Below are 24967 nucleotides of genomic sequence, written 5' to 3'. Positions count from 1 at the left end.
CACCCCACTTCCTGGACAAGGTTTGGTAAAAAGCCTCACCAATTTGCATAGGTGACCACAGACCCAAACCCTTGGATCTGAGAACATTCAGTTTTCTTACAAGAAGACTTTTAATAGAAATAGGAGTAAATAGAAGTAAAGAAATCTCCTCTGTAAAATCAGGATGGTAGATACCTTACAGGGTAATTAGATTCTAAACATAGAGAATCCCTCTAGGCAAAACCTTAAGTTACAAAAAAGATACACAGACAGAAATAGTTATTCTATTCAGCACAATTCTTTTCTCAGCCATTTAAAGAAATCATAATCTAACACATACCTAGCTAGTTTACTTACTAAAAGTTCTAAGACTCCATTCCTGGTCTATCCCGGACAAAAGCAGCATATAGACAGAGACCCTTTGTTTCTCTCCCTCCTCCCAGCTTTTGAAAGTATCTTGTCTCCTCATTGGTCATTTTGGTCAGGTGCCAGCGAGGTTACCTTTAGCTTCTTAACCCTTTACAGGTGAGAGGAGTTTTCCTCTGGCCAGGAGGGATTTTAAAGGGGTTTACCCTTCCCTTTATATTTATGACAGGGGAGTTGTAGTTTTCTTCACTGGCAAGCACTGTGATTGGTTCACTCTGAGATTCCAGTGCTATCATGTAGCAGCAGCAGATTATGTATGAAGGTCCAGCAGCAAATGGATAAAAGAATCACAAAGAAATTTTTTGTTGTCTAGCTATTCAATAAAGGCAAGGCAGGAAACAGAATATTTATAAGAAAGTCTCAAATTTGTAGGTTTCAGAGTAGCAGCCGTGTTAGTCTGTATTCGCAAAAAGAAAAGGAGTACTTGTGGCACCTTAGAGTGCCAAAAGTACTCCTTTTCTTTTTTCAAATTTGTAGGCTCTTTTATCATTGCACTTGCATAATTTCCCTTGAGACATGGATATTTTATACCAGGTGTATTACCTCTATATAATGAAATACTTCTTATTCTGGATACATAATCTACATTTACTCAGAAATTTAATTTAATAAATGCATTACTGTGTAAAGAAAAATTACCTTTGGACAACATTTTCAAACTTGGGTGCTCAAAGGTAGGTTCCAAAATCCACATTTAGTTGCCTAAATATAAGGAATCTGATTTTCAGAGCTGCTGAGAACCCATAGATCGCACTGATATCAATGGGAGCCTGAGGTGTACAGTGTAACATTGCACTCCATATGCTTTATGAAAATATGCTTATGAATGTGAATATGATGTAACTGGAATACGCTTTATGCAAAAGGTCTCTTGTAAGGTATCATTACAAAGCTTGTAATCTACTGAGTGTGTTCATCCTATTTGTTGGCATGTATTATTTCTATGTCTGATGTTAGGAGAATTAGATATAAACTTGTATTACTGATGTAAACATATTAAGTGGAAGCCATTAAGGGTGCTTCAGAATCAATGAATTGTGAATGGGTTTATTTACCTGCAAGCCTTCCCGTGTACGTGTAAGCCAGCCCAGGAAGAATGGAGGCTGCGGTCTCATAGGACATGTGACCATGTCACATGATGCTGGAATCCATCTTAAATCTGGTACTTTTCCATTTAGAAGGAGGGGCAGGGACCCAGAGAGACAAAAGATTCCTGCCTTGTGACAAAGCTATTAAAGGGGTTGGACAGGACAAAGGGGCTGCCATTCATGAGAAAGCCCCTGCTTACCACCTAAGATGTCTGATGGAACTAACAAGGACTGTACCAGGGGAAAAGATTGGGCCCAGACTAGGAAAGAGTCTAGTCTGTGAAAGAAGCTTATTGGAACATCTCTGAGGGTAAGATTTTACCTGTAATCAGTTTCTTCATGTATTAGGCTTAGACTTGCATGTTTTTGCTTTATTTTGCTTGGTGACTTACTTTGTTCTGTCTGTTATTACTTTAAACCACTTAAATCCTACTTTTTATACTTAATAAAATCACTTCTGTTTATTAATGAACCCAGAGTAAGTGATTAATACCTGGGGGCGCAAACAGCTGTGCATATCTCTCTATCAGTGAGTTTACCCTGTACAAGCTTTATACAGAGTAAAACAGATTTATTTGGGGTTTGGATCCCATTGGCAGCTGAGTGTCTGGATGCTGGAGTCAGGTAATCTGCAGAGATGTTTTCACTTAAAGCCTGCAGCTTTGGGTACGTGGCCCGGACCCTGGGTCTGTGTTGCAGCCGGCCAAGTGTGTCTGGCTCAACAAGGCACGGTTCCGAAGTCCCAAGCTGGCAGGGAAAACGGGCTCAGAGGTAATTTCAGTACATCAGGTGACAGTCTCAAGGGGATCTCTGTGACCGAACCCATCACACAGCATCTCTGAATATCAGGACTCTGATTTAGTAGCCTAATCATGGATTTAGGAGCCTAATTTTTGCTACCCAAGTGTGAAAATGTTTGTCTTATACTTTTATACAGAAATATAGAGATATATAGATATATATCATAATCTTAAAACTAGAGTTGCCATAGTCAATCAGACTATAGGACCATTTAGTGCAAGTATCTTTCCTACAGCAGCACTAACTGCTGGATGTTTCAATATTTCAAAGGCAAAAAACATCTATTAATGCAACTAGACAATGCTATCTATGGTGCTGATGTTGGGAATTTCCTTCAGACCCCTTCAGACGATCAGATAACACCCTGAATTATGACACTTGAATACTCTAGATCAGTGGTTCTCAAAGCCTGTCTGCCGCTTGTGCAGGGAAAGCTCCTGCCGGGCCAGACCGGTTTGTTTACCTGCCGCTTCCGCAGGTTCGGCCAATCGCAGCTCCCACTGGTCATGGTTCGCCGCTCCAGGCCAATGGGGGCTGTGGGAAGGGCGGCCACCATGTCCCTTGGCCCACGCCGCTTCCCGCAGCCCCCACTGGCCTGGAGCGGCGAACTGTTGCCAGTGGGAGCCGCAATCGGCCGAACATGAGGACACGGCAGGTAAACAAACTGGTCCGACCCGGCAGGGGATTTCCCTGCACAAACGGCGGACCGGCTTTGAGAACCACTGCTCTAGATTATAAAGCTGGAAATGTCAAAAATGATAATGGAGTTATCCAAACCCTTTAAAAAATCCAGTCACAGTATGTATCTAAGTAACATCTTGTGGCAGTGTGTTTCAAAAAAGCAGCATCAGCCCTTGCTATCCATTGCTAATTATTGGTTCCATCTCAAAGATATAATAATGAAGTCTTTGAGACTGACTTTCAGACGTGTAAGCCTGAAGTTACATTGCTTGCAATATGCATTTCCAGTTGCCAAGACTGTATGCACAAATGCAATGTTCACACAAACAACGGGCCAGTAAGACACACAACTTCAACAACACTTTTGCTTTAATAAAAACTAAATCAAAATTTCAGAATTTGGCCTAGAGTAAACCAGGGTCAAAATACTGAGGTATTAAGCGCCTGCAACTTCCACCGACCTCTGGAAATTGCAGATGCTCAATGCCAATCAGGATCAAGCTGTATGTTCATATTCACAGACAAGATCTTCGTATGAAGTAGGAAACCAGCCTTAGGCTCAACACTGCTCCCCTGGAGTGAAAACCAAGTACAGAGTAGCCTAATGTATAAAGTGCTTGCATCATGTTTCAGAAATAGTGAATTCAAATGCTGCCCTTATAGAAAATTCCTATAGAATGCTATCCTGTCTACAGGCTTTTTGAACATCCTATAGAAATTATATTCATCAAACTGTACAAGATGTTCAAACAACCTATAGAAAGGGTAACATTTCCTCGTAAATTCTTTGTTTCTAGAGTAATATCTTTAGAACCATATTTCATTTCATCCCTATTAAATTCTATAGGACTTTTCCATAATGCTGTTGAAGTTGTCCTGTTAGAATTTTAATTTTTATTAATTTTCTTCCATCACTGTAATTAATTAATGTAAAATACACAAAAGGAACAGTGACATCCAAAACACTTCATATATAATAAAAAGGATCAAGTTGGAAAAGGGACAGATGACCCACTCATAGTCCATCCCCCCTTCCACACACACACACTCTTAATTTTCATGAATGAACCCCTGGGAACAATTGGGAGTAGAATGGGAGAGCCAACTTAGCTCTGTGTATGTCTTATTTAATATGATCATTAAATGAGTAAGCTTTTTCTAATGTGGCTGGTTGTACAGCTATCCTACCTTTATGTGGCTCAGTTGTTCTTTTCTAGCTTGGCTTTATTTTACATAAATGTACAATGTTTTCGATTATAGAATCATAGAAGATTAGGACTGGAAGAGACCCCAGTCATCTAGTCCAACCCCCTACTCAAAGCAGGGCCAACACCAACTAAATCATCCCAGCCAGGACTTTGTCAAGCTGGGCCTTAAAAACCTCTAAGGATGGAGATTTCACCACCTCTCTAGGTAACCCATTCCAGTGCTTCACCACCCTCCTAGTGACATAGTGTTTCCTAATATCCAACCTAGACCTCCCTCACTGCAACTTGAGACCACTGATCCTTGTTCTGTCATCTGCCACCACTGAGAACATCCAAGCTCCACCCGCTTTGGAACCCCTCTTCAGGTAGTTGAAGGCTGCTATCAAATCCCCCCTCACTCTACTCTTCTCTTCTGCAGACTAAACAAGCCCAGTTCCCTCAGCCTCTCCTCATTTACCTAATACATTAGCGATAGGCTCAAGCCATGAAATTTGGACCCAAACGTCCCCAAATTCTGGAGGAAAGTGGTAAAATGGACTTCGGATCTTGTTTTCTTCAAGTCAGCTAGCCCTATTAATTATTTGTGTATAAACTGTGTGAAGGAGAGAATTTTTTTTGGTCCAAGCTCCGTAATCCCTGTGCAGATACTCCAGGCCAACTGGGTTTGATGCTGCTCTAGCCCTCTTGATTACTTCTGCAGCAATGTGCAACATCAGTCAGACCTCAACAATGCAGCAAACTGCTACCAGTCCTCCTGTCACACTAAAGCATAAACTGGAAGATGATAGTGTGTGTCTCAGGCAGCAGCAAGTAAGTGGGAAGGGAAGGAATGGGTAGCTGCAGAGTGTGTCTTTGAAGCCAGGTCAGAAGGGAGGCAAGCAGACAGCCATGGGAGCAGAAGCAGAAATAAGAAAGAAGGCAATGAAAGCGTGTGGGTTTACAGTTACTCCTGGGGGAATTCTGTGCCAAAAAATTAAAAATTCTGAGCACAGTATTTTAAAATTCTGCAAAATTCTGCATATTTTATTTGTCAAAATGACACAATATAATCACACCAACTTCAATTATTTTTGGTCATTTATTTCACAATACCTGTCAGCAAGTATGTCTGTAACAATACAGACAACAAAAGAGATTCAGGAAATGTTTTTTGACAAATAGATTTGTTACTAGGCATATTAGTACAGAATTCTGAGTAATAAATCATTTAAACTACAATACAGAACCGTAATTCCCACATCCCTGAGAAGCGGTGCAAAGGCTTGGGGGAGTTAGGGTTAATGAAGGTGCTGAGGGAGAGGGAAGTATATTGCTGGAAAAGAGTCTGGGTTGTGAACTGGGTTGTTGGGTATGGGTGGGAAAAGTATGGAACAAGTTTTTTGGGGGGGCAGGGAGGGATTGTTAGGGAGCTTCCCCCATACAGACCCTGGCTGACCCCTAGCCTCTCCCATTCAGTCAGGCACATCTGTCCCTGTCCCCATGTGTTCCTGCACCCCCATGTGTCCTTGCACTCCCTGTCCACATATGTCCATCCACCCCTCTCCCACACATCCCCATGTGGCCCTGTACCCCCTCCCCACGTCCCAGTGTGGCTCTGTACCCCCCCATCCCCATGTGTCTCTGTGCCCCCACCCAACCACTCCCCTGTCCCTATGTGTCCCCATATGCCCTCCCGCCGTCCCCATGTGTCTCTCTGTCCCCATCCAGCCACCCCTGTCCCTATGTAGCTCTGCACCCAATCCTAAATCACCATGTGGCCCTGCACCTTCCTCCCCCCTGTGGCCCTGTGCCTCCACTTCCATTCAGCCCCTGCCCCAGTCGGTCCTCCCCAACTTGTCCTTATGAGCCCCTGTCTGACAACCCCCCAGCATGCCATGCTGTCTGTCTCCCCATAGCACCTGTCCCTTACCTGGCCAGACAGGCACTGTGAAGAAGTCATACTCTCTCTTCCTTAGCTGGCCGGGAGCTACTGCTTTGTTCTATCACCACAGTGCCCTCTGGTGGGCAAAAGGCTGAACTGAAGCAACATTTCTGCAGAAGCTTTTTTCTGCGCAAAAAATTTAAAATCTCCAGGGCTCATTAATTATGCACGTGTGAAGAAGTGCAGAATTCCCCCAGAAGTATAGAGTGGACTGAAGAGAGGAAACAGCTGCAGTAGGAAGTTCTGTAGTAAGGGAGAAAGGGGTAGGGAAGGAGTCAACATGAAGGAGCTTTCTAGGACCATTATGCACTGGGATGCAAGGGCAGAAAGCAGCAGAGGGCAGGTTCCTATCCAGGAGGGAGGATGGGGAGGAGACATAGGTGTCGGAGCCCTACCAATTACTTAAGTCACTGCCATCTCAGAAAACACAGAAAATGTTTGGGAGGGGTTTTTCTTGTTTTTTGTTTGTCTTTTACACAAACTATTCCTCAACAATTGACAAAAAAGAAAAAAGACAGGCAGAGCATGAACCAGAGATGCCCTTGCATTCTCTGAATCACTCTAGAACAGGCACAGACGCAGATGCCTCTGCATCTTCCAGTCTCAACACTGCCAATCTTCCTGGCAAACAGAAAAGCTTCTCTTTTTCCACCCATGAAATTCTGAAGGTTCTGTAAGATCTCTTTGAGAAAGAAAATATGAGAATTCAAATTTCTTTGATCTGATTCCCTGCACAATCTCACTGATGAGAATTTCATTTTTCAACATCCTTCCATGTACCTCATCTTCAAGGATACTAATTCTTCCCCTTCATCACGTCATCAGAATACTTCAATTAATCCTGTATCTACAGTAAAAAAAAAAAAAAAAAAAGCCTTTAACCCAGCCTCCTCATTCATTTTTCCTCCCAATTTAAATTCTTGTCATCCCTCTAGTCATCTTACATCACATGTAAAGGACCCACTTGTGCAAAGTGCTCACCACTCTCAATTCCTCGTGTTTTCACTGGGAGCTGAGGGTGCTCAGTACTTTCCAGAATCAGGCCCAAAGTACAAAATACAGGAGGGGTGGCAAAAATGTCACCTGTGGGACAAAAGTAGCCTACTACCAAATTCATTTTAACTGCTTCTGGAGACCACACATTCAATATCTAATGTTTCATTTTGATCTGAGCCAATACACAGCATGCTGGCTCAGTCGATGCCCAGATAAACAAAGGCCACGTTCACCACTCAGAAAACAAAGCAAGGGCAAAAAGTATGGTCTCAACAAAATTATTTTTCTTTCCTGTGAATCACTCTCCCCTCCCTACTTCTCGGTTCACTCTTGACAATGCCACTCATGAATTTATTTTAAGATTTTGGCTCATGCTAAAGTTAGGGCTAGTCTACCCTGGCAATGCTAAAGCACTGCTGTGACAGTGCTTTAACGTGGCTTGTGTGGTCGGGGCAGAGTGCTCTAAAAACACCACCTCCACGAGGGGCGTAGCTCCCAGTGCTGGGAGCACAGCTATCAGCGCTGGTGCACTGTCTACACCGGCGCTTTACAGCACTGAAACGTGCTGCGCTCAGGGGGGTGTTTTTTCACCCCCGAGCGAGAAAGTTGTAAAGCTGTAAATTGCAAGTGTAGACAAGTCTCCCAGGGACACAAGAAGTTGCAGCCTGGAGTATTCGTTGGAATTATTTTATATTGCAAAACTTTGCACTTAGACATGAATTTGAATGTTGTGTTGAATGTGTGTGCTAATACGTTGTGTTTGTTTTACTGTTTCATTTTTATTTGTTAATGTGAGCTGTCTCTTTAAGAATAGGGCGTGGTAGATTTCCTGTGAGCCTGGGAGAGATTATGCCTGCCTGACCAGACCCTCCCTGTGTAAACTGCAAAGAGATCAGAACTTGATTTAATAAAAGTCTCTCTCCAGAAAGCAAGCCTCATTTTCAAAGGTGTAACATTACCATTTACAGGGCACTGGGTGCCTCACAGCATCACTAATGAGTTATAGAGCCTTTCATCTAGACTTCACAGTCTGAATCCTGCCCAGTCCAGTTCAGCATGGATGCAGAATTGTTCCTAACAGATGTTGGATAGCTCTTATACCAGATGAGTCCCAGTTCCAACTTCTAACCCACCACTATGTTTAGCACTAAATTTCTCTTCGCAGCAAGGACCGTCTCTTGCTAAGTGTTTACACGCTGCCTAGTACAATAGGGCCTTAATCACAGCTGAAACCTCGTGAGAGCTCCTGCAGCACAGGCCAAGATCACCTAACTATAAATTTTTGAAAGCTGGCAACACTAATTGTCATGCACACACTGGGAGTGGGCAGGGGAAGGTTTAGAAATCAAACAAACCAAATAACAAGATTTAATCTTTTTTTATAAAATCTCATGATTTTGTGACCAGTCTCATGATTGAGATCTGATTAACTGGGGAGTGAAGTATACCATGCACTTTGTTGCTTCTGCAGGCACACACCAGAGGCTCCTTACATCCCTTCATTCCCCACCACAAGCTCCCACCCTCTTCTATTTCAGGGACTCTTTGTAGTCCCTTATCTCCTTCCCCAGACCCTGGGCTCTGTGTATCCCCCATTCCCCATATGCCAGGGTCTCACCCCCCTGCTGGGGGCTCTATATTTCCTCCCCCCTATGCCCCATTCAGCCACCTGCCATGGGCTCTGTGTCCTCCACATTCCCTCCTCCCATACCATCGCCCCCCACTCTCCCCTATGCCAGAGGCTCTGTGCGCTCCCCATTCTCCACATCATCAGGGACTTCGTGTGGCCCCCATTTACACACACACACACACACACACACACAAACACAGACCATTCTTATTTATTTTCTTTCCATCTATGAGATACGTCACTCACAGTGTCCGCATTTTAAATTGTATTGGGATGTTAGGTAGAGGTGATGTGGCAGGTATTATGATGTTGGAATGTGATAATGGCTACCATATCAACCAGTTATTTGAACTGTAGTTAACTGCAGACCTGGTTGAAGTTGTTGGGGCCAGGTCTACACTACAGACCTAAATCAGTATAACTATATCGCTCAGGGGTGTGAAAAATCCCTGAGCAACATAGTTATACTGACCTAACCCCCCCTGTAGTACTGCTTCTCGGGGGAGGAGGGGGGGGAGGATTAAGTACACCAACCAGAGACACTCTCCCGTCAGCACAGTAGCATCTTCACTTAAGTGTTACAGCGGCATAACTGCACCGCTGTTGCACTGTACGTGAAAACAAGCCCTGGTTCCATAGGCGCTGACTCCATGGGTGCTCCACAGCTGGAACACCCATGGGGAAAAATTAGTGGGTGCACCGCACCCCCCACCCCACCTCCTCCCCCCCTGAGCGTGCCGCATCCCCACTCCTCCGCCTTCCTCCCAGTGTTTCCTTCCCGGCCGCTGCCAAACAGCTGTTAGGCAGCATTAGCACGCTCCGAGAGGGTGGGGAAGGAGCAGGAACATGGCGTGCTCAGGGGAGGAGGTGGGGAAGAGGCAGGGCTGGGGCGGAGATTTGGGGAAGGAGTTGCAATAGGGGCAGAGAGGGGTGGAGTTGGGGGCAGGGACTTTGGGGAAGGGGTTGGAATGGGGGCAGGGCCTCATGGAAGGGGTGGAGTGGAGGCGGGAGGCAAAAGGGGGTTGAGCACCCACAGGAAAGAGGGGAAGTTGGCGCCTATGCCTGGGTCTGCTAACCAGATTCCAGGGGCTCAGTGAATCCCCTATTTTCACCTCTTCCAGGTTTCAATAAAATCAGTAGGGTTCTGCCCACTGTGACTGGAACATGCCCTGTATGCAGTGGTGGTGTAGCCATGTTGGTTGCAGGACACTAGAGAGACAAGGGAACCTACACAACACCTTCAAAAGACAAGCTTAAATTTATAACTATACTAGATACTAAAGTCATGAACTGACCTGAGACACTGGATTTATAGTTTATTACAACAATACATAAGCCACTCCCACCCAGTTTTTTTTCCTTTCCCTCCTGTGACTGGAGAGGTTAATGAGCCACTTCACCTTGAATGGTCTCTTGAAATGTGTGCTAACTACTTCTACTAAACAGTCTGTTCCACCTTGTATTTAGCTCCCGGACACTCTGATTTCCAGACCTGAAGAAGAGCTCTGTGGGGCTTGAATGCTTGTCTCTCTCACCAACAAAAGCTGGTCCACTAAAAGATATTACCTCATCCACCTCGTCTCTGGAACATACCCTGACATTTTCAAATTGGTCAGATATAGCATTCAAAAGTTATCACATTTACATCCAAACAAGCAAAAAGACAGAGAGTTACGTCTACACGGCAACCAAAAACTTGCGGCAATGAGTCTCAGAGCCTGGGTCTACGGACTTGGACTCACGGGGTTTGTGATACAGCGCTAAAAATAGCAGCGTTAGATGTTGGGACACGGGTGGAACTCAGGCTCTGAAGCCCAGGGAGAGGGGTGGGCTTCTCTACTAGAGTTGTAATCTTCAACAACAGCCATATGTCTCAGGTTCAGCCAAAGTGTGTTTGGTGCAGGACCTGAACAGGTGTTGGGAGCCAAGGTGGCATAAAACTTCTCTTGCGGTTCTCCAATTCTGGGGTCAGCCATGATCTCATGTAGTGAACATCGTAGAATCAGGTCCAATTAATACAGACAGAAGAATAAAGGACGTTTGTGGAGAGACTACCTGCTAAACTGTCAGCCAACTTATTTCTTCTAAATAATCTTGCAAAAAAAATGTTAGTGTTGCTTAGCCATATGTCTTAAAAAAATAAGCCATATATAGTGAAATCCAATAAATCCCAGAGCGTAAATGCAAAAGAATTGTGAAATAGAGAAAAAAATTAGGAATGTGAAATATTAAAATATTGAGCCAAGTTTTCTGTTGATATTTTGAAAAATTCTAAGGCTATGGCTAGGTTTACAGTACAGCTTATGTGGGAAGAACTTATGTCGCCCAGGGGTGTGAATAAACCACTCCCTGAGCGACGTAAGTTACACCGACATAAGCACCAGTGTGGACAGTGCTATTCAGCAAGAGAGCTTCTCCTGCAGAGGTCTCTCTCATCAGCATAGAGTGTCTTCACCAGACATGCTGCATGTACGTGTAAACATGCCCGAAGTTAGACAAGAACATTTCACGGTCATCTGATATGATAAAAGAAATTAATTTCCAAATGCTAAGTGTTTTTTAAAACTTCTCTTTAAAAGCATAAAGCTCTTCTGACCTGGACAAAAAGCCAGATCAAACAGAATTTGTTAAAGAACAAAAACTAAAGGTTTATATTTCATTTCTCCATGACGTTGCTCATTTCAAAAATTGCACTATTTTATAAATGTGGAGAGGTTGCCCAATTGATTTTCCCATGGATAAGAAAAACCATGGATAAGCCATACTGAAGAGGAAAATGAAAATGATTCATTGTCTGAAGTCTTAGTTTCTTTTCCCTCCATGCGTTAAGGAGAAATCCATCAACCTAATGGATATAATCTAAGTCTAAACACATTTATTTTTCAGATTTTCAGTTCAGTTTCTCAAGGTTATATAGTCTTCTTTTCCAACAGTGATACTTTATTTTGTATGTATGTTTTTTCCCCTCATCTCAACTTCCTGCTACTTCAAACGAAAGCTTCCCAACTTCTTGCCCACTGCATCTAGAAACTTAGCTAGTGTAATCCTCCAATAAATAATTTTGTAATTATAATATCTGTCAATTAGTTTATAGAAAGCCATAACTTTATTTCACAAGTCAAATTTATACCTCCCAACAGGAAAATAAATTTAAAATTCCAAATCAGTAGCAGCTTCAAAGCTCAAGCATTTAGCTGACCCAGAATTACTTTCTCATAGAACTCTTTTGCTGGTCATAATTTCAGTAACTTGGATAACCCAAAAGCATACAATAGCAAAAATAAATAATAAAAAATATAAAACCTGAAATGAACCTGACACTGATATCAGCTACTATTCTGACCCAATCACTACCGCCGCCTCCCCTTTCTTTCTTTCATTGACCAATTCATCATTTTTTCTTTTTGAATAAAGATACTTCATGATTTAATTAAAAGATTGGACAGTCTATCTAAATGCATTAGCTCTGCCCTACATCATCCTTTGTAGGTGGAATATTGCCATATAAAGTGATCTGTGCTACCCTTTTTCTATCATTACTCTCAGAAATGAAAACATTTTAACTGAGGAAATTAAATAATTAATAAATGTACCTACAGTCCAAGACTAACCCTACCTGACTATCTTGTGACATGATAGCCAAGACTGAGAAATAAAACATCCCCAAACCATTCCTATGGCCTTGTCAACACTCAGATTTAAAAGTCGTATTTTAAACACTTGTTAGCTAATGTGTGTTTACAAATGTAGCGTAGACAAGGCAGTGCAGACGATAAGACACTACACTGGTCGAGTTAAAGCATGGGCTCCCATGTAGGCTTTCGCTCAAGCAGCTTAGCACGTGTGTTTTGTCTTTACTAAACTTACAGAACACACTAGCCAGTACATACTCACCACATGCCTTTAAATCCTAGTCTCAATAATACATATAAGGAGGAGAGTTGGAGAAAGGACTGTTCAGTATTTAGATATTGTATTTATATTTTTTCACAGGTTAGTTGCACTGAATCCAACATTTAGTTTAGTAAGATGTAATTCCTCTTGTTATTTTTGCAAGCCTAGACAGTGGAATTTAGCTACAATTAAAGAGTTTTTGCATTTGCTCTACCAAGTTCATAATATACCATGTTACCTTGCTTTGGACGCTGTTATCAAGAGTGGTATGAATGGAACTCAGTTTGCTCATTTAATAACCATCAAGGCTGCAACTCTAGGAAAAAAGTCATGCAGAGTTCACTGATCTGGTCCTTTGTGTTGCGACAACCTTGTCACCGAGCTTCTCCTGTTTTCTATTAGCCCCCCACGCAGCCTAGAATTTCATTCTGCAGCTCCCCAGTCAGTTTGTTCAACTTATCACCACATCCACTTGCTCACATGAAGAAGTCCCAAAAGATCAAAAGTCATGTAGTCCATGGTGTTCAGGTTAAAAGTCCAATCCTAATATTAAGATTAACGGATGGACAGAAGGAAAGACTAACATCCAGAAGAAGAAAAAAGTCTATGAATGCTTTCCAAAATGAGGGAGTAAGGCCTGGTCTACACTAGAAAGTTTAACTGCGTTGGTCAGGGGTGTGAAAAAGCCACATCCCCTGAGCAGTGTTATTAAACCAACGTAGGTCCTCATGTAGATGGGTCTCAGTCAATATAAGAATTTTTATGTCGACCCAGCTACCGGCCTTTTGGGGAGGTGGATTGCTTATGCTGACAGGATAACCCCTCCCATCGGCATAGGTAGGGTCTACACTGAAGCGTTACAGGGGCTCAGCTGCACTGGCACAGCTGTGCCGCTGCAGCGTTTAAAATGTAGACAAGCCCTAAAACACTAAGCGCAAAATCCTGCCCTAACTCACCTAAAATGAACTCCAGGGGTGGGGGAAACTGAACAGTAGTGACCAAGTGCAAGGTTCAGGAGTCATGATGTCATTACAGATCACCATGGCTCAGTGGCACTGGGGATATTACGTATCCACAATAATATTTTAGAAAGTTGCAGCCAGTACAGCATCTGCCACCAAGCACAGCAAGTGCACAGGGGGCCAGCAAATCTGGATATGTGTCAATACCAGTTGACTTCATGCTGTGAGGGCTGTGAAGTGCCACCAAGGGCATTAGTTGGGCACCCCTCCTAGCGCACTTCATGCCCCCTTCCCCATCCCAGCACCCACACAAAACAGGGCAAATTCTGCCATCAGTTTTACATGCACAACCTCAAGGACTTCACGATTTCTTCAAGTATTTCTAGCCCCCATTTTAGCCTTAAATATCCTTTAGGCTTGGTACCCCATACTGCATCCAACACTCCAAATCTGGACTGACTCAAGGGGAAATCATTATCTACCTAGACTGATAAATACTGATGCACTTTATGCCCTTATTTATTTATTGTGTTGCTGTTGACATTAAACTTTAAGGGCCTGATTTTCAAAGGTGCTGAACATCTGCTGCTCCCTCTGACTTCAGTTGAAATTTGGGGTGCTCAGAACCTCTGATAATCAGGCCTTAAATCCATATATATATTTATTTGGTTACTCCTGTTTCCTTCCCTTCAGGGCCATCCTTAGGATTTATGGGGCCCTATGCAGTATTATTAAACTGGTGCCCCTATGCCTGATGACAGCCCGGGCTCGCATGTGTATTTTAGATAAGGGTGGTCTTTTGAAGGATTTATTTAAAAAAAACTATATGTCTGAAGATCCAAGCATTTAAGGCTAAAGATGAATACTCAGACTGTGCATCTAAAAATCTATACAAGGATTTTTTTAGAGATGTGATTTTATAATCTTCAGCAACACACTAATGAAATATTTTTAAAGCAAATTTTAAACTAAGGTCCTGTAGACTAACATGTTCTGAGTAAATATTACAGTAAATGCACATCTGTTCTTGTCAGTAAATTCAGAAACTGACAGTATATACCTGGGGGTTGGTAAATGCCTGTTAAATGGCTTCATTACCACTTGAATGGCTCTTTAACAGTTTCAATGTTTTGCTAATAGGGCCTTGTCTACACTGGCACTTTACAGCGCTATTTATGTTTAATATTAATATTTGATATTTATGTCTGCATCTGTAACTTTCGCTCCATGCATCTGAAGAAGTGAGGTTTTTACCCACGAAAGCTTACCTCAAATAAATCTGTTAGTCTTTAAGGTGCCACTGGACTCCTTCTTGACTTTACAGCACTGAAACTATCTCACTTGGGGGTGTGAAAAAACACCCCTGAGCGAGGCAAGTTTCAACACTGGTAGCTACTCCCCTCGTGGGGGTGGCTTTTTTTTATAGTCAAGATTACACGGCAGCGTTTTGATGTTGGTAGTGAAGACATACCCTAGTTCTGGCAGGCTGGAAGGCTTTTTCACTTTTAAGTACTAGATCCCCTCGGGAGGAAGACTCACCAGCCTGCAGCAGCCAGGTTGGTGGAAGCCTGCAGAGAGGGTCAGGGTGGACAGCACATTTTCGGGTGCCCTACATAGCCATGTATGCTGTATATGCCCAAGGACAGCCTGTTTCCCTTCCTATGTGTCTGTCAAAATGCAATTTCAAGAACATATTATGTTTTCCAGCTCACTCTTCTTAAACCAATAATTTAACATTCATAGATACTGACTTCTTGTGATAAATGAAGGGGGGTAGGGTAGCTCCCTTTTATGGACACCCAGCCAGCCAGTAGCTATAAAATCCCTCTTAGTAGCTGTTCTCTAATTGCCCTACTTCTAAGAGTTAGAAGTCTCACTGCTATGCAAAGGTAAAAGGAAGTGAGTGGGCATCTGGCCAAAAGAGCCAATGGGAAGGCTAAAGCTTTTTTAAAATTGAAACAAGACTCCCCTTTTGTCTGTCTGTCTGTTGTTCTCCTGGGGAGAGGCGGCCAGGGCAGAGGTATGCTGTAAGAAGCTTGGGCCAGGTATGAAAAAATCATCAGTATCGTATCTAGAAACTACTCATTTAAAACCCCAGATACGTAAATAGATCAGGTAATGTCTAGAAAGACGTGATTAGGTCTATCCCTTTTATTTCGTTATGGCTTGTGGATTCCTCTGTGCTAACACCAGATGTTTTTGTTTTGCTTGTAACTTTTAAACTGGACCTCAAGAAAGCTATTCTTGATGCTTAATCCTTGTAGTTGCTCTTTTAAAATCTAGCGGTAGCCTGCGTTCCCAGATGTATTTTCTTTCTTATTTTTTTATTAATAAAATTTACCTTTTCTTTTAGAACAGAACTGGATTTTTGTGTCTTAAGGAGTTTGTGCACATGTTGTTTAATTAGCTAGTGGCAACAGCTGATTTCCTTATTTCTTCTTTCTCAGCTCTTCCCTGGAGGGGAGGTGAAAGGGCTTGAGGGTACCCTACAGGAAGGAATTCCCAAGTGCACCTTCCCAGGCTCTCAAAGGGGTTCTGCACTTGGGTGATGGCAGTATCTACCCATCCAAGATCAGAGAAAATCTGTAACCTTGGGAGTTTAATATAAGCCTGGAGTGGTCAGTATTAATTTTTAGAATCCTTGCGGGCCCCCACCTTCTGCACTCGAAGTGCCAGAGCGGGGAATTAACCTTGATACTTCTACTTGCAAGTCTTTTGCTCACTGCCATATGCGTTTAGACCTCTTTTGAGATTATAACCCAGCACTGTCTATTCCAGTCCAAAGGAAAGTTAGGAAGCATTGTAACAGGCCCATGTGGCTCCATTAGGAGCTCTTCAATGACCTGAAAATCAAAAAGGAACCCTACAAAAAGTGGAAACATGATCAAATTGATAAGGAGAAGTACAAAAGGACAGCACAAGTATGTAGGGACAAAATAAGAGAGGTCAAGGCGCAAAAGGAGTTACACTTGGCAAGGGCCATAAAAGGCAACAAAAAGAGGTTCTATAAATACATTAAGAGCAAGAGAAAAATGAAAAAAAAGTGTAGATCCTCTACTTAGTGGGGAAGGAGAGCTAATCACTGATGACATCAAGAAAGCTGAAGTGCTTAATGCCTATTTTACTTCAGATTTTACTAAAAAGGTTAATGACCAGATACTCTCACATAATTAATACTGACAACCGGAGGGAAGGAATGCAAGTCAAAAATAGGAAAAGAACAGGTTAAAGAATATTTAGATAAGTTAAATGTGTTCAAGTCAGCAGGGCCTGATGAAATTCATCCTACGGTACTTAAGGAACTAGCTGAAGCAATCTCAAAGCAGTTAGCAATTACCTTTGAGAACCCCTGGAGGACGGGAGAGGTCCCAGAAGACTGGTGCAGCACAAGGGGCTGGACTTGATGACTTCTCGAGGTCCCTTCCAGCCCTACATTTCTATGATTCTGTAACACTGCCCAAGTGTTTTACAGTTGCGGCCTGCTTGATGCCCCATCCAGACAGGTGAATACTGAACTGTACACTTGAAAGATTTGGACACTCATATAGCAACAGCTGCTACCCTGTTCCAGGCCCTTCAACAGCCTCTGAGGAGAGATGTCAGGACATCAAGCTCACCATGAAGCTCAAGATCTAAGAACCATAGTTACACCAACTCTATGATACAGAAATGAAATGCATGCACTGAGGAAGGTTGAAAAAACACTGGATTGATGTTTTAGATTCTCACTGTTTTCATTAGCTGCTACATATGAAGTGGCAGGATAAGACCAGAAATGAGATTATTTTAAGATGAACCCAGCAACCACCTACACCAGCACCGATTTGAGGTTCAGCAGCTTTTCTGGTATGGACATATTATTAAAATGGAAAACCAATGAATTCCAAAGTACCAACGAATGTTGCTGCACAGGAGGCAATCACACGGGCACCAAAAGCTTCGGCAGCGTAACAATGTTGCTAACTATGGACAAACTGAATATACAACTAAACCACCTCATGAGACCACATCGCTTTGGGATTTGCCATGATGATGATAATCCTATCAGGCAGGTAGTTAAAGGACTGAAAGTGGGATAAGGAGCTTTTCACTTTTAAGTCACTACTGGTTCAAATCCTGTCCAGACTGAAAGCCACAAAGTCAGTACCATCTGGCTGACTCCTTCGCACCCTACATAAAATGAATTGGTTGCCCCACTCTAACTGTTAATTAACTAAAGCCATCCTCAGTGTTTGCAATATGGGATCCTAGCTGTTAGTTTCAGCAGGAAAGTGAAAGCCTGACTGATAGGGACACTGAAGTTCTCTCTCTCCTATAGAACTGGTCTCTCGAAAAGAGCACTGCCAGCAGCAGCGCAGAAGTAAAGGGAGCAGCACTGTAACCCTCCCTACAACAACCCTGCGACCCTCCCCACAACAACTCCGTTTTGAGTCAGGACCCTACAATTACAACACCATGAAGTTTCAGATTTAAACAGCTGAAATCATTAAATGTATTATTTTTAAAATCCTATGACCGTGAAATTGATCAAAATGGACTGTGAATTTGGTAGGGCCCTATATACAACTTACACACATCACACAATGATTTTCGGGTCCAGCATGTGATCAGTTTACACATGAGACCTTATATGACACCTTCTAGATACATATGACAACAGTGCGTTGGGGGCAGTGAGTGTGTCTGGCCTGATATGAGTTACAGTATTGAGGGCCCTCTACGAGTTGGCACTGAGGCAGGGTGACCAGATAGCAACTCTGAAAAAACAGGATGGGGGGTAATAGACACCTATATAAGAAAAAGTCCCAAAAAACGGGACTGTCCCTTTAAAAACAGGACATCTGGTCACCTACACTGAGGCGCTCTTAGGGATACACCCTTAACAGAAAAAACTGGAATAATGTGGCTGGACAGTCTTCTTTGGTGCACCGGCCAATGAGAGACCCCACCAGCTGATACTATCAAGCCCTGTTAACTTATGAGTATTGACTGTATTCGTAGTAGAAGCTAAAATAGCTGCAGGCTTCATAGGTTACTATGTACAAAAATACCTACTATTTATACTTGCAGAGGTAGGACAGACTCTGTCATGACATATGTTGTATGTTCTCTACATTCAAGCTGGCACAATGGATCTGTGAATAAATGTTCTATTCTGTTGTACCACCTGCTTTGGAGAATCCAGACTCCCAACAGAACCTAATTCTGCAGGGTAAGTCAGCATTTCCCGCCAGTTCCAAGCAGGAAGTCTGTGTGTTCTCATTCCTGCATGGATGAGATTTAGTTATTTTTTCAACTATTTGCATATAGTTAATTTTGAAGTAACAACTGGCTACACAAACTGATGTGGAGCTCAGCAGCAGACTTGACCCTGGAACTTCATGTCAGACAGTATGCCCCCAGAACCTGGTGCCACTGAAGGCAATGAAAATTAGTCCAGGAGCTCTCAGGAGCTTATAAAGGAAAATAAAAGGGGTTTTAAATGTTTAGACATGCAACTGTGCCAAACAAAAAAGCCTATACTGCTACCCTTGCAAGCCCAACTCCTATAGACACAAAAATGTGCTGCTTTTTTTTTTTCCAGCAGCATGTTTAACCTTGGAGCTGTCAAGCTCCATCACAAATAATGAGCCATGACAACACTCCAAGCGATCCTTGGAGAACAGACCAATTTCTACTATATGCTATGTAAGGCAAAATGCTGTTATCACATTCCCAGGGCATTATACCTGCTTGGAAAAAATACAGTAATGTGGCCATCAAGAGGAGACTGTAAGTAAATACAGAAACAAATGAGACATTTCATTATATTTAACCACATAGATTGTAAAGCAGGTAATAAAGGTGTAATAAATCCTAATATTTTACATTTTTATATTAAAAATTAAACAGGGAGCAGGGGTGATCCATCTAACTGAACATGCATTTGACAAAAATACCACAGGGAGAAGTATCTGTGTTGGAAACATGTCTGTGTACAAGGAAAGGTACACGATGTAAAAAGGCTTGGCACTACTATATAGATACCACTGTGCTAGAACCTTTTAGTATTATTTTCAATAAACAAAGATATTTACATCTATTTTTTCAAATTTGTGGAGGATTGTGGCTGCACAAACATCCATTAAAGTCAATGTGAGTTTCATGGCTATACCACCATCTACTGCTTTGAATATTTAGGGTTTACTGTTAATTTCCACTTTCAAGTATCTTGACATTCACTAGAGGGAATCAAGGGCAAGCACTTTCCTTTTGTATCACCATTAACAATATATGTTTATATAATACTTTTTTGTCTGTGGTAAGAGTAGTAGATAAAAACACAACGGAGAATAGAGTGCTTTTGAATAGAAAAGTCACTTCACCTCCCAGCAGCATAGATCTCATTCAATTTACATTTTAATTTCCATAATTTGTCAAAAAACTATAGTAATTAAAGGGGTGGAGAAGCAGAAAAGAGAGGTGGTGTCAAAAGCAAGATTTTGCAATTATTTGGTCCTTCAGACTCCTTTTAGCATTTTTTTTTCTATAAAATTCAATTAAATGTGCCTGTTTCCTCAAATAACTTCTGCTCATTTTTAAAAATAAAGATTGGCTTTTTTCTGTTCCATATACAATCACTGTATGTTTTGCTTGGTTGTCACTATACCGTCTTATTTACAGAAGAAAAACTGCATGATTCTAAAGCCTAGAGTACAGACCCTACAGTCCCAGGCCTTTAGAATCCCTCCTGTACTGTAGAGGATTCCTACCCATTGTATTCCTTTTTTTAAAAAAAATCCCTTCCTGCAGGATGAGAGGAATTTTAAAGGGTGAGCACCCTAAATTTGAAAATCTGTTGTTTTAGCAATAGTCTATTACTGCAGCTGAAGAGGATTCAATAATCCTAAAAAGATTTTAGGATTATTAAAAATCCTAAAATTTGCAGTTATGCAAACCAGAACAATTATGGCAGTAATCAAATTTCATATTTCAAGGTATAAGTTGATCACCTGCCCACATCCTTCATTCTCTCTCTCACGCACACGCACACACACACGCGTGCGCGCCCACATGGCATTGCACAGCTGACTAACTGCACTACACCGCAGTTTCCCCTTCCTTTGAAAATCCCCAGACTAGATGGGCCAGCAGTGGTTTAACCCTATGTGGCAAATATTACAGGATATTTAAAACACCTTGAATGGCAGTTCTGCCTTTGACTAGAAGAAAGCATGCACAAAGACATGTGCAAGACATTCACAAAGAAAACCCCAGAATTCCAAAGATATACTTTAATTTTTATTAATACATAGTATACCTTCAAAGCTTTGTACGCATTGTTTCAGTTTTTCTCCCTTTCATACCTATATACCCATTTACATTTTTACATCACATTTCTAGTAATAGGTGTTCAGTATCTCCATCCCCTTCTAACAATATGCATGAAAAAAAATAGATTTCAGACATTTTAGACAGAAGTTGGCACTAAATAAATCCATCAGCTCTTTGATAAGTTTTAAAACTTAACTTTTCAGCAGGCATGACTTTGCTACTCTCAGTAGCAAAGTAGTTTCTATAAACAAAACTAAAAGAACACCACCACACAAAGAGAAAGAGAGGTCACCATTCTAATTCTTCTTGCTGCACCATACATTCTCAAACAGAATCTTTCCCTTGAGATGAGCAATGTATATTTCACAAAGAGAAAACTAGAGAAGTCAGCTCAGATGTTAGGAAAATGATAAAAAGTAGTCATAAAAATTGGCTGAAACAAAGACCCAAAAGAGATAAAGTAGGTCAAGCACTCACAAGTTAGAAGTGCTAGAATTAAGTATGCATAGGTCTGCATTTTGAATATGGGGTAAAATTAAAAAAAAAAGAAAAACACACCTACGTGACTTAGGAGTACATTTCGTTTTCAAAAGTAACTTAGGCACCGAAAAGCCTAAGTCTGATTGAAAATCAATGAGATTTAGGTTCTGAAGTGTCTAAGTCACTAAGTAACTTTTCAAATGGAATAGTTCAGAGAATTTTACCCACAGACTTCAATTACATGATCACATATTTTTTCCACTGGGCTTTTCCCTCATTCATTGCACAGAATGGATAGTAAATGAGGCCACATTGTGCAGTGAAGGAAACTGTTGTCTGCAGAACCCCTGCCGCATTTGTAAGCCTCAATTGCAGCAGAAATTGGAAAGTGAGTAATAAATTAAACAGGTGGAAATGCTGATTTTCTGCAGCTCATAGCTTAATCAACTCTGGACCCAATTACATAGAGACATAAAAAAGTAGTCTTCAGTAAAGAGGATATCTCCCTCCCACTTTAAACCCTGAAAATGAAAAAAAAAATAACTGACAAAATTACCTGACAGTACCCTATGCTTATTACAGCAAAGCGGAAGTTCAGCTATAATTAAGGTTCAGACCAGCTTTCTGTTTAAAGCTCAACTCTTCTAAGTGCTTTAAAACCTATGTGGTTATTCACTGCCTTGAAATTTGGTGTGCCTCATGGAAGTGCAGTGGTCTGTTAGTGATACACATTTGGGGCCATTTAACCAAGAGGTTTTTGAGATACAGCACTGGAAAAAAAAAAAAAGTTTTTGTTTTTTTTTTAAATTGACAGATTCCAGCAACCTCTTTTTGCTCACACAGAGATCAAACCAGGGTTCAGATCATCACACCAGGGAGTCCAACACTCAGGCGTTACTCCAACAGCGTGCATGGCCCTTTGGGGGAAACCAAATTAATATGTTATTTCAAAAAGTTTGCTTCTCCGGTTAGGCACATAACAGATTACATTGAGCATGTACGGACTGAGAAGTTAACAGGACTGTTAGCCTTCAAAGTTTCACACCAGCTGGATAGTTGAAGGAGATAAGCAGTATTCCTTGGAACCTTACCCAGTCAGTGTCAGTCTGAGTCCCACTTTGGGCAGAATGCTGGAAAAATGTTGGAAAAGGCTGGATGCCATATTGCTAAAATCTGTTTCTGTCAGAGGTTGGGGTTTTGTTTGGTTGGGGGGGGGGAGAATTAAATCAAAGTATTTTTGTAAAAAAATTAGACTTTAATGCTTGCTGGCAGAGGAAGCATGAAGGGCAAGAGCGGGAAAAGGGGGCTGGGGCCTCATCAACGGGAGCAGGATAAATGGGGATTGATGGTAGGGGAAGTACATAGGGAAGCTGACATGGGGGTGAGTGGCAGGGACTGGGCCTTTCTCCCTACTCCCCATGAGAGCTGGAATCTGGGTGGGAGGACTTGCCTTTCCAAGGGTGTCTGAGCCCCACTCTCTGACCCTATATGTGCACCAGGATCTGCCCTAACATGTGCAGCCCTCCATTAAGTTGCTGCTTATGATACATGTGTGTAGCAGCATAGGGCAGGAGACAGGGCTACGTGTTGCAGGGAATGGTATGGCAGTGTGGTGAGGAAAGCACGACAGACACCAATCTTCTCTCACATGCGTAAAGCTAGCAACAACTTTGTAATTAAAATGTCATGGTTTTGGGACACAGATGATGGATGAGATTTCTCTCACCAACCCCGTTAGCAACTACAGATTGGAAACAGTTCAAAGCATGATCATTATCCCCGTTCTACAATAACAAAATGTACAGGAGGGGGAGGAGCACTGAGGAATCACATAGCAACCATGTGTCTAGTGCAAAGACCACTGGACTGGGACTGTTCCTAGCTCTACCTCTGGCCTGTCTAGCGACCTTGGGCAAGTCACTTCATCTCTGTGTGTCTTGGTTTCCCATCTGTAAAATGGGGATAATAATGTAAAGTTCTTTGAGATCTAGTGATGAAAAGCACTATACAAAAGCTAGGTCTTTTGATTATAAACTAGATACAGTAGTGCATCAACTGCAATTCTAGGTGACAACTACAACTGACTTAACGACCTCTAACTTTGACCAACAAGCATGTCTCTTTTGGTTTAAAAAACCAGGAAATTAAATGGCAAAACACATAATTAATGCAGAGTTAAGGGTGAAAGCCCGCGCCCTTTCAGAACATCAAGTTCAGCCAAACTCAAACTTCTGAAATCCAGACAATACAGAGTTAAGATAAACATGCCCGCAACCTTAACTCTGCCCTCTTTGAGCCATACCCCACTGTCATAACCATACAGCTAAGAGTAGCCTAGAATTCCTCCTTACCTGTAAGGGGTTAAGAAGCTCAAATAACCTGGTTGGCACCTGACCAAAGGGACCAATGGGGAAAGAAGATACTTTCAAATCTTGACGGGGAGGGGGAGGGCTTTGTGGTGTGTTCTCTGGGGAAAGCAGAGAAGCATCGGGTCAAAAAAAACTCCTTCTCCTATAAACCATCCTGTACAAGTCTCTGATATTACAAAAAGAATAAGTAAATAAGGCAAGGCGCGTTAGATTACCTTTTGTTTTCAACTTGTGAATTTTCCCTTTGCTAGAGGAAGCTTTATCCTGTTTTTTTTTTGTAACTTTAAAGTTTTGCCTAGAGGGGAATCCTCTGTGTTTTGAATCTGATTACCCTGTAAAGTATTTACCGTCCTCATTTTACAGAGGTGATTCTTTTTTACCTTTTCTTTAAATAAAATCCTTCTTTTAAGAACCTGACTGATCTTTCCATTGTTCCAAGACCCAGGAGTTTGGGTCTTTGATCATTTTGTAACCAATTGGTTAGCATATTATTCTCAAGCCTCCCCAGGAAAGGGGGTGTAAGGGCTTGGGGGGGATTGCTGGGGGAAGAGGAACTCCAAGTGGTCCTTTTCCCTGGTTCTCTGTTAAATCACTTGGTGGTGGCAGTGTTACTTAAACCCAAGGCACAAGGGAGAATTTGTGCCTGTGGAGTTTTTAACCTAAGCTGGTAGAAATAAACTTGGGGGTCTTTCATGCAGGCCCCCACGTCTGTACCCTAAAGTTCAGAGTGGGGAGGGAACCCTGACACCCACAATGCCCATAACATGCACTCTCCTACTCTGCCTTTTCACAGTAATGGACAGGCATTACCTAAACGTCCCCTACACTCAAACACTGAGCCTACTCCCCCAAGAGAATACCATACCTGTAAAATTTAACAACCAGTTCATACCCTTTTACAGCCCCTTCACACTTGCACACAGGATATCAACTTAACCTATACTTTGCCCTTTCTAGCATTAAATCCACAGACTGTTCTCATATCCCAACTCCCTACTGACAATACCCATGGCATGAAGACCCCAGTGCCCTGCTAATGACTCAACCTACACAATTCTGTACTGAAACTATGCATACTGGAGGCTCAAGGTACACAAGCACCTCTTGCCTTTGATAGCACACATAGGTGGACTCAGACCTCCTCATATCACAAACACAGCTCTAGCATGCCTATCAAACTAATCCCCAGATCTCCTCATATCACAATCACAGCTCTTC

General features: G+C 42.1%; 1 protein-coding gene across 1 annotated transcript in view; it reads right to left on the bottom strand.

Moving 5' to 3' along the window:
* DISC1 (DISC1 scaffold protein) overlaps positions 1-24967 on the bottom strand; it is a 344543-nt gene that overhangs the window by 272476 nt on the left and 47100 nt on the right. The gene's annotated exons all lie outside the window — the stretch shown is intronic.

This window comes from Eretmochelys imbricata, chromosome 3 (assembly GCF_965152235.1).
Source record: "Eretmochelys imbricata isolate rEreImb1 chromosome 3, rEreImb1.hap1, whole genome shotgun sequence".
Lineage (NCBI taxonomy): Eukaryota > Metazoa > Chordata > Testudines > Cheloniidae > Eretmochelys > Eretmochelys imbricata.
The sequence above is the reverse complement of the archived record's forward strand: the minus strand, read 5'-3'. Positions and strand labels throughout refer to the sequence as shown.